The sequence below is a fragment of the Stenella coeruleoalba genome, assembly GCF_951394435.1.
Source record: "Stenella coeruleoalba genome assembly, chromosome: X".
NCBI lineage: Eukaryota > Metazoa > Chordata > Mammalia > Artiodactyla > Delphinidae > Stenella > Stenella coeruleoalba.
In genome coordinates, this window is record NC_137152.1 from 101,631,513 (window position 1) to 101,640,784 (window position 9,272).

General features: G+C 36.4%; 1 long non-coding RNA gene across 1 annotated transcript; it reads left to right on the forward strand.

Annotated features, from left to right (window-relative positions):
• Positions 1–959: 959 nt before the first annotated feature.
• On the forward strand, positions 960–8,613 carry LOC307180748. The gene is made up of 5 exons (XR_013825771.1): positions 960–1,105; positions 5,336–5,461; positions 6,455–6,539; positions 7,190–7,369; positions 8,410–8,613. It is a non-coding gene; the product is annotated as an uncharacterized lncRNA (long non-coding RNA).
• The last annotated feature ends 659 nt before the right edge of the window (positions 8,614–9,272 follow it).

The window sequence follows — 9,272 nt, forward strand, 5'->3', positions numbered from 1 at the left end:
TCCTGGAGGATTTCCACTGAAAGCACAAAGGACATAGAAATCTAAATTAAGCACATTTGGGAAAACAGAAGAATCTCAAGCAACATAGTCTCTCATCAGCTAGATGTGTTCAGATAGGTCGGTAGAATTTTGCCTAAGGCTATATGAGCTGTTTTGCCCCAGAGACATCAATTTCAGTTCTCTCTTTGGTATTCACTGGTGTACAAAGTTCTTCAGAGGATTGTTTTTCTCACTAGAAATAGTTTCTCCTTTACCCACGCCACCTTCTTATCCCTCAAAAATCTAAGCCATTTACCTGGAATTTTCATAAAACTTGGTAGTGAAAAGATTCCAAAAACTGTTATAGAAGAAACTATATCACAAAACCATGGAAACACATATTTTGTTATATAAGAGTTTACAGTACAGAGATGTATCATCTGATATATGGCTCAATTTTTAAAAAGTACAGTTGACGAGGGGTGGGAACAATGATATATTAAAATGTAGTAAACGACATGAAAAATTTAATTAATTTAAACAAATCTCATGACAGTGTTGTCAGTGAGTGACTTCAGCTCTTCAGGTTCAGGTTCAATGTTAAGAATAACTGTATATTATCCTTCATAAAACTGAGCTTTCATGGGTTACCACTGAATGGCAGTGCTACTTTGGTTATTATTAAAAAACAGCAACACATGAAACTATAGGGTATATGGTTTGTTTGATGTTTATGTGGGATTCAGAGAAGTCAGGCAGGACCAGGCAGGGCTTCCTGACCGGAATTTAGGGTTACAGTAAGTGAGGGCAGGACAGGGCGGAGCAGGGTCAGGTGCTGGGTGGAACTGGGTGCGTGTGGAGGAGGTAGGTAATGGGGGAGGCTCATCTGTCTTTAAGGGGATTCAACTAGAATGTTACTATCAAATAAAAATTATTCTATCATTTCTTAGAAAAATCTGTCTCCTGAGGGACGAGCTGGGGAGACAACTCATTTGAACAGTCTAAATACACAGGCCTACAGAAGTGGTACCTGAAACATAGAGGCAAAGGAACGAAGAACCAGGAATAGAGAGACAGTAAAATGAAAAGCCCAATACAATTAATGTCACCTAAGAGGCATGCCAAGGTAAGTTACACTATGGAAGGGGGGAGGGGGGAGAACTGAATCCTCAGAATAGAGATTCAAGGATAGAGAAGAATAGTACTGTTATGGACAGAACGTTGTCTCCCCAAAATTTGTATGTTGAAACCCTAACTCCCATTGTGATTGTATTTGGAGATAGGCCTTTAAGGATGTAATTAAGGTTAAATGAGGTCATAAGGGTAGGGCCATAATCCGATGGGACTGGGGGCCTTTTAAGAAGAGGAAAAGGCACTAAGGATCTCTCTTCATGCAGAGGAAAGGCCATGTGAGGACATAGTGAGAAGGTGACCATCCACAAGTCAGGAAGAGAGCTCTCAGCAGGAATCAACTCTGCTGACACCTTGATCTTGGACTTTCAGACTCCAGACTGTGAGAAAATACATATTTTTTGTTTAAGACACCCCAGTCTATGGTATTTTGTTGTGGCAGCCCAAGCAGACTGCTCCATGAACCTGAGCAGCTGGAGAAGAGCCAAAGAGATAACTGACTCTGATGGTGAGCTCATCTGAAGCTCTGAGTTGGGGGCTCTTACCTCTGGCTCTTCTGGTTTATTAGGGCTGAGAGGTGCTTCAAGGCCATGTTAGGTGTGTTCTGATAGCCACTTTCTCAGTAATAGCATTCTTCCAATTCTGAGAACTGAGCACTTTAAAAATAATATTTTATTTATTGGATTTAAAGTGATTTCATGATAGACCTAAAGGTAACAACAGATAAAGAAATGGAGATTAAAGCAAAAGTAGATATATTTTCATAGTAGAGAGTATAGACATATTAAGGATGTGAAAATGGAGAAAAGAAAATGTTGTTTGTGTGTCACACGGGTAGAAAGCCGCACTGGAGAACCTGTATAATGAGCCCCATAAGAATTAGATATTTTAAAGAATGACAAAAATCATTTTCTAAAGAATAGTTTTAAAATTGTCCTACTAAATGAAATCAGCACTCTAAGGAGAAGGAAAGACAATTAGTAAAGGGAAAAATTTCTCTTCCCTCCATAGATACAAAGACACAAAGAACTCTGTTAGAACAGCAATTACAGCAATTCTTCCCAGAACATCAGTTTTATGATTTACCAGAACCCATTCTGACCCTTAGAGAAAAGATTAACACCTTCTGTAATATTAGGAACTGAGCATTCAGGCTAAACTAATACATACTCTAAGTAGAAGGGGGTGGGGGTGGAGAATAAAACTGGTAAGAGTTCTGGTAATCTGAGTCACGAGCATGATGCAAAGACAGTACATACTGTCTTTTGTACGTTAAGGTGACACCTGTGGCTCATTTATTAGGAACAGTGTTGTTTCTCTCCTAGATAAGGGGATACTCTGTTTTGAGCTCTCCACACTCCCCTAAATACATGCATTTGCAGAGTGGCTGATGAGGGGGGTAACCGTGACAAGGGAAAAGAGATTTTCTCTCTGATTACCAAACATCCTCTAAAAGGAACAAATTGGCAATTCTGTATTCTAGCTTACATTAGGCAGACTAACTAGTCCAGACCAAAAGATAGAAAGTCCACTAGTAAGAATATTTAGTAATATAATATTTATAATTAAACATTATAATATTTTACCATGTCAGCTTTTCCTTCTCAGGCATGAGTTTCTTTTAAGAACCCAGAAACTACGTATTGAATAATTAATATGTTTGACTAAAATTTCTTTCATCTGCAATGGTTTTATATACATCACCATCCAAATTTCTTAGGCTTTGTCAGCAAATGCTTTTTTTCTTGGTATTCTTCACAACTTAAATAAATGTGTACATTCTATTTTCTGTGGTCCTAAAAATAAATTACTACCTTCTTATTAATTGGAAAGAAAAAATTATATTGCTTTGTTGACCACTTTTACCAGGCACAGTGCCAGCAGGGCACAAGACCCAAACAGGAAGAGATACTTTGTAATATACATGGTCTAAGTTTGTACCACTGTGAAATAATGTATTATTCTAGTAAAGAGGCAAAAAAAAAAAAAAAATCATGGTTACTTTCACCTCTAGGCTTTTGTGTTGAAATAGACCAGCTGTTTCTACAATCAACCTAAATGAGAAGATCCATAATAAAAAATATTGAAGGCTATTAAGGCTAAGTGTAGCATTTAGGGCCAGGCAAGTTTCAAACTTAATTCCTTAACATGATTTGAAAGTAGAAAGCAGTGTGAAAGGCAGGGTATTTCTGATATATAAGATAGTGCTTCTTTTTAAGAGTAGAGGTTTAAATATAAGTTCTTTACTCTGCAGCCTATAACCATTTTGCTATTCACTTTGCATAAGAGTATATATAGCTTTCAAACTCTTCTCATGTTTTACATTTGTTAAATGCAGAATGTAAGATGATCTTCTAGGGCAGAGATCTTTGTTTTATTGATGGTGTTTCTCGAGTACTTAGAACAGAGCCTGGCACATAGTAGAAACTTAATAAATATTTATTAAACAATTGAAGTGTGTATTTTTTGTCCCAACTGAGATATAAGCTCTTCATTGATAGACCCTTGTATGAAAGTAGTTTGTCAGGTATGTGATGTGTGATAGTATGTAAGGCATTGTAAATACTATAATCATCATAATTCTATGCCTTTGTGTCTTCAGAGTCAAGTTTGAGTCACTGGATATATATGGACACTCAATTAATCAATTGTACATTCTTATACATTTGTAGACAGTTTCAGGGAGTTTAAGAACCACATCTCTGAAACCATCCATGTACCCCCAAAGGAGCCACAGATCCCATTCAGAGCTCCTTAACAAACCAAGAAAACCAAAAGGAGGTGGGTCCTCCAGGGCAGGATTGAGGACCATTGGCAAAAAAACTAAAAACCGTAGAAGAGCACTTTAGCTGTCTGATATGAAACAAGGCGGGATATCCCCAGAAAGCTAATTGTTTTGGTTGGCCAGGTGGCTAGAGAGAATCCACATGTTTTTTCCCTATTCTGAAAAAGACACCTGTGCCTGGGTGGGGTACCTGTAAACTTTTCCAAGTGTCCTACTTTTCCGAGGACTTATTTATCCTGCTTTGTGACAGTCATTTCACCCTAAATATGACTCTAGTTTCTATGTTGTTTGCTTAGAAATATATTAGAGTCGTTAAGTACAGATATGATTGAAAAAACTATTGAAAAAGAATATTGTCTTATTGCTATTGCTCAGTTTTATTCTTAGCAATCCATCAATTCTAAACTGGCATGTTCTGCCCCTTCTGTGTGCATTCATTCCTACGGCCCTTTGGTAACTACTGTTTTTTTTTTAATTACATTGTAAAATCTAGTGCTTTCTCCGTCTGCATGGCTGATGCAATATTTCTGATTCTAGAATGTTAAACATGGGAACATATTGTTTTAGTTCGAATAGAAACTCCCTAAGTATGAAAATGCTGCTTGATATTTTAAAAGATAATAACATTCCTAACTTTCATTTATCAATTTCCAGCATTTAAAGATCTCAATGATTTACAGTGTTGAAATAGACAATGTACAACCAGAATTTAAATATTCAATAAAAACAATGAATTTTCATCCATTAAATACCATAATCAAAACAAAGGCATGACATCCAGTATATAAATTAGTAGTAGCCCTTTAAAGTTTTGTTGCTCTGTCACTCATTTCCCTCTACCCTGTATTAAGTTCTTGCTGTTTTTAGAAGGATCTGTCTTCATAGAGAACAGACTTGTGGTTGTCAAGAGGGAGGGGATTGGGGGAGGGATGGAGTGGGAGGTTGAGGTTAGAAGATGTAAGCTAATGTATATGGAATGGATAAACAACAAGATCCTACTGTATAGCACAGAGAACTATATTCAGTATCCTATGATAAACCATAATGGAAAAGAATATAAAAAATGTATATATATGTGTAACTGAATCACTTTGCTGTACAGCAGAAATTAACACATTGTAAATCAACTATACTTCAATTAAAAAAAAAGGATCTATGTCTTCAGATGGGAGATAATGCATGAGATAAGATCAAGAGATCCTTCTGAATTCTGGTTGCAGCCAATCTGTTATTGTCACTATTTTACCAGGAAGATTTGTGACAGAATTGTGTGACTAAATGAAGCCACATTGTGATTCCTCTGACTTAAAAGGCATTTTTCTCAATGAATGATAAGTAGCTAACATTTCTTTAGTGTTGACCATCTTTCTTTTTTTTTCTTTTTCCCTCTACTAAGAGTCTCTTATACCTGTACTACACTGAATTTTCTATTTTTAAAAGTGTACAGGGAGAAAGAAATTCTATTCCTTGGAGAAGAAAGGAATCTACCTATGGAAGGAACCTAGGTCTACTAAAAGAACAGAATTCATTCCCCAGTTAGCTCTTCCAGTTTTGAAAGAGCCAAAGGTAATATATGTGAGTTGCCAAGGTATCAAGAATTCAGTGCTTGGATCAGAGGAAGAATGTGTACCCTTTGGAATTATGATGAAGAATATGCCAAAATAAGGAGGTTAAGCCTTCGTTTTAAAGAAACTGTGACTCATCTTTTAAGGAAGTTTACAGAGGTATATGGGAGGAACCAACAAATGTGGAAACACCTGCATTCTATCCCCAGCTCTGATGGTAATTTGTCGTGTGATTGTGATGTCACTCGGACTCTCCATTCCTTCCTCTGTAAAGATATTGAGTCAAACTAGAGGATATTTAAGGTCATTAAGCCCTAAAACTACTTGAGTTTAGGAGATGGAATTCCAAATGATTCAAGTATTAGAAAGAAAGCTTGTGAGGATTTTTAACTTAGATCATTGTTATATTGATTTGTGCAAATTGTAAACCAAAGTGGACTCATCAAAATATATCACTAATCGTATAATTTAGTATAGTTAGACTTGTCTCTATCATACGAATTTGGGTGGGGATATTATTGCATAATATAAACTTTCTCGGGACAACTTCTCATCTGATTCAAGTCTCAAGTTAAAGTGAACTTCTAAGCAAATCATCGATTGTTATAAAATGAATACTATGGTAGCATATAGTATCCTTAGAACTGATCAGGCTTCCCTCTTTGCATTGGCTACTAGAAAGCTAGAGCTCACCTGTAATATATGTATGTATGGTATGCATTTTTGTATTAACCTCATTCTTAGGTTTCATTTTATGTTGCTGTCCTTGATTTGCTTTTTTACCCCTTTTGTGCCAATGTTTAATTTATACTGTCTTGTTTTATGGTATGCATCCTTGTACACTACTTTAGCCTTTTAGGAACAAAGCAGGTTTTAAATAAAACAGCCTGTAAATGGGTTGTTAACTGGAGTGGTTTGTCACTACTGCTGCTGTAACAGATGCCATAACAAGTTTGTGTAATGGCTTAAACAATATAAATGTGTTATCTTATAGTTCTGTGGTTCAGAAGTCCAACACAGGTCTCACTGGGATAAACTCAAGATATCAGCAGGGCTGCATTCCTTTTTGGACATCCTAGGTGAGAATTCATTTCCTTGCCTTTTTCAGCTTCTAGCAGCTACCTACATTCTTTGGCTCATGGCTCATTTTTCCATCTTTAAAGTAAGCGACATCACATCTAGCTGACAATTATTCTGTAGTCATATCTCCCTCTAACTACATCCTGGAAAGGTTCTACACTTTTAAGGACCCCTGTGATTACATTGGGTCCACCCAGATAATCCAGGATAATCTCCCATCTCAAGGTTCTTACTCTTAATCAAACCTGCAAAGTACCTCGTGTCATGTAAGGTAGCATATACAAAAGTTACAGTTATTAGGACATGGACATTTTGGGGGGGGCATTATTATGTCTACTAGACTAACCCTTACTAGTTTTTAAGAGAAAAAGTGGGAAAAATGAATAGGAAATAGTTAAATTTTTATTCATAGTCATAGTAGTTAAATACTGAAATCTTACATGACATTTCCTGTGGATCAAGAATGTAGTGCTTACTATTGGTGGGCATATAAATTGGTACAGCCACTATGGAAAACAGTATGGAGGTTCAATAAAAAATTAAAAATACAGCTACCATATGATCTGCAATCTCACTTCTGGATATATATCTGAAGGACCTGAAATATCACTATCTCAAAGAATTATCTATACTTCCATGTTTATTGCAGCTTTGTTCACAATAACCAAGGCATGGAAACAACCTAAGTGCCATCAACAGATGAACAGATAAAGATGATATATAATATATATATGTATATATATTTGAATATTATGCAACCATAAAAAAGAAGGAAATGCTGCCATGTGCAACAATATGGATGGATCTTGAGGGCCTTATGCTAAGTGAAGTAAGTCAAACAGAGAAAGACAAATACTGTATGATCTTGCTTATATGTGCAGTGTAAAAACATCTAACCCATAGAAACAGAGAGTAACGTGGTGCTTGCTAGGGGCTGAGGGATGGGGTATATGGGAAGATGTTGGTCAAAGGATACAAACTTTCAGGTCTAAGATGAATAAGTCCTGGGGATGTAGTGTACAGCGTAATGACTATAGTTAACAATACTGTATTGTATAGTTGAAAGTTGCTAAGAGAGCAGACCTTTACTGTTACCACCACAACAACTAAATGGTAATCGTATGAGGTGAAAGTTAACTAACCTTATTGCGGTAAACTTCACTATATACGCATATTATCAAATGATCATATTGTATACCTTAAACCTACACGATGTTGTATGTCAATTTTATCTCAACAAAAGCAGAGGGGGAAAAAAGAATGTATTGCTTGGATTAGAAGAAAATGTGTTCTTATATTAAATCTTTAATACCAGAATAAGAAGGTTATAGGAAAGGCTGGACTAAAGTAATAAAAAAATTTCTTCTATAGAATTTTTACATCAGGAAATCTTAGTTTGAGAAATAGACTGATCATCTTAGAGCTCTACTATCTGGGCATATCTGAAGGGTTGGTAGAATAAACTGCAAGGTAACTATTTTTATGAAGGGTTAGAGACCATCCTGGATTGGGAGTGAGGATGGAGCTCATTATTAGCAAAGAGAAAATTGTGGCAGATAAGCCTTGTCCAAGGGACAACAGTCAGTTTCATATGGGTAGAATGATCTTGTCACTTTCACTATCCCATTGTCCAGTCCTCATGTTCTTCTGCCAGAGTCCAAAGGAGAGGAGCTACACTAAATTCGTAAAAATCTGCTTCACTAAATCTCTGTAGGACTTAGTGATGTGATAGATATGTTCTTCATTTGTAGTCACTTTTAGAATACAACATGTGCACAGCACCCGGAACAACAAACCAAACCAGCCTACAGAAGGGCATAAAGGAGACACCAAAGAGGACATCATCTATTTGGGCTCTTGTGATTGCAGGTGAGAGCTGTTAATTATAGCAGCCAGGGAAAGAAAATGGCAGAACATATCCAAGAAGATGACCCTCCAGAGAACTGCGATCTTGAGGACATCTGAAAGGAACGTGATGGACACCATGTGATAATCAAGCAATGCACATGTTCATGTTCATGTGAGATACTCCTCAGGGACTCACTGAATGGAACAAGTTGAAGGGAGCAGCAAAGCAAGGTAAATACTTTGCCATTGTTACTGCGCCCCAATTAAGAGCACATGGGTTGTACTAGCTTTATTAGTATAAGCACAAAAGCTCATTTCTAGTTCTGAATATGATACTAACTTGCTATGTGATCTTGGACATGCCAGTTACTGTCATTGGGCCTGTATACTCGTTCATAATATGAGGGATTTGGACTAGATAGTCTCTGAGTCCCCTCAGCTCTAAACTATGATGTACAAGATGTGAGGTTAATGCATTCAGTAACACAGACTAATTGTTAATGGGGTACGGTCAAATACAAGCACTCTAAAATAGGTTAGAATGACTTATAGCAATTTATACGTGTGTATATAGCATTATTAAGGGGACTTAAATAGGGGGAAATACTTGGAGACATCTAAAAACATAATGTTGAATGTAAAACAGAAGGTACATATAATACAATTATTTTACATAAATTTAAAAATCACACAAAACAGTATCATTATGGGTATATGTAGAAATAGTAAAAGTCTAAAAATTATGTGCAGGAATAATATATACATAACTTCAGGAAAATAAAACCTCTAGAACTTGATTCCTGGGGAGGGGGTGAGACTTTAGCTGCATCTGTAATATTGAGTTCTTTTTGAAGGAAGAGTTAAAATAAGATTCAGCAAAGTTT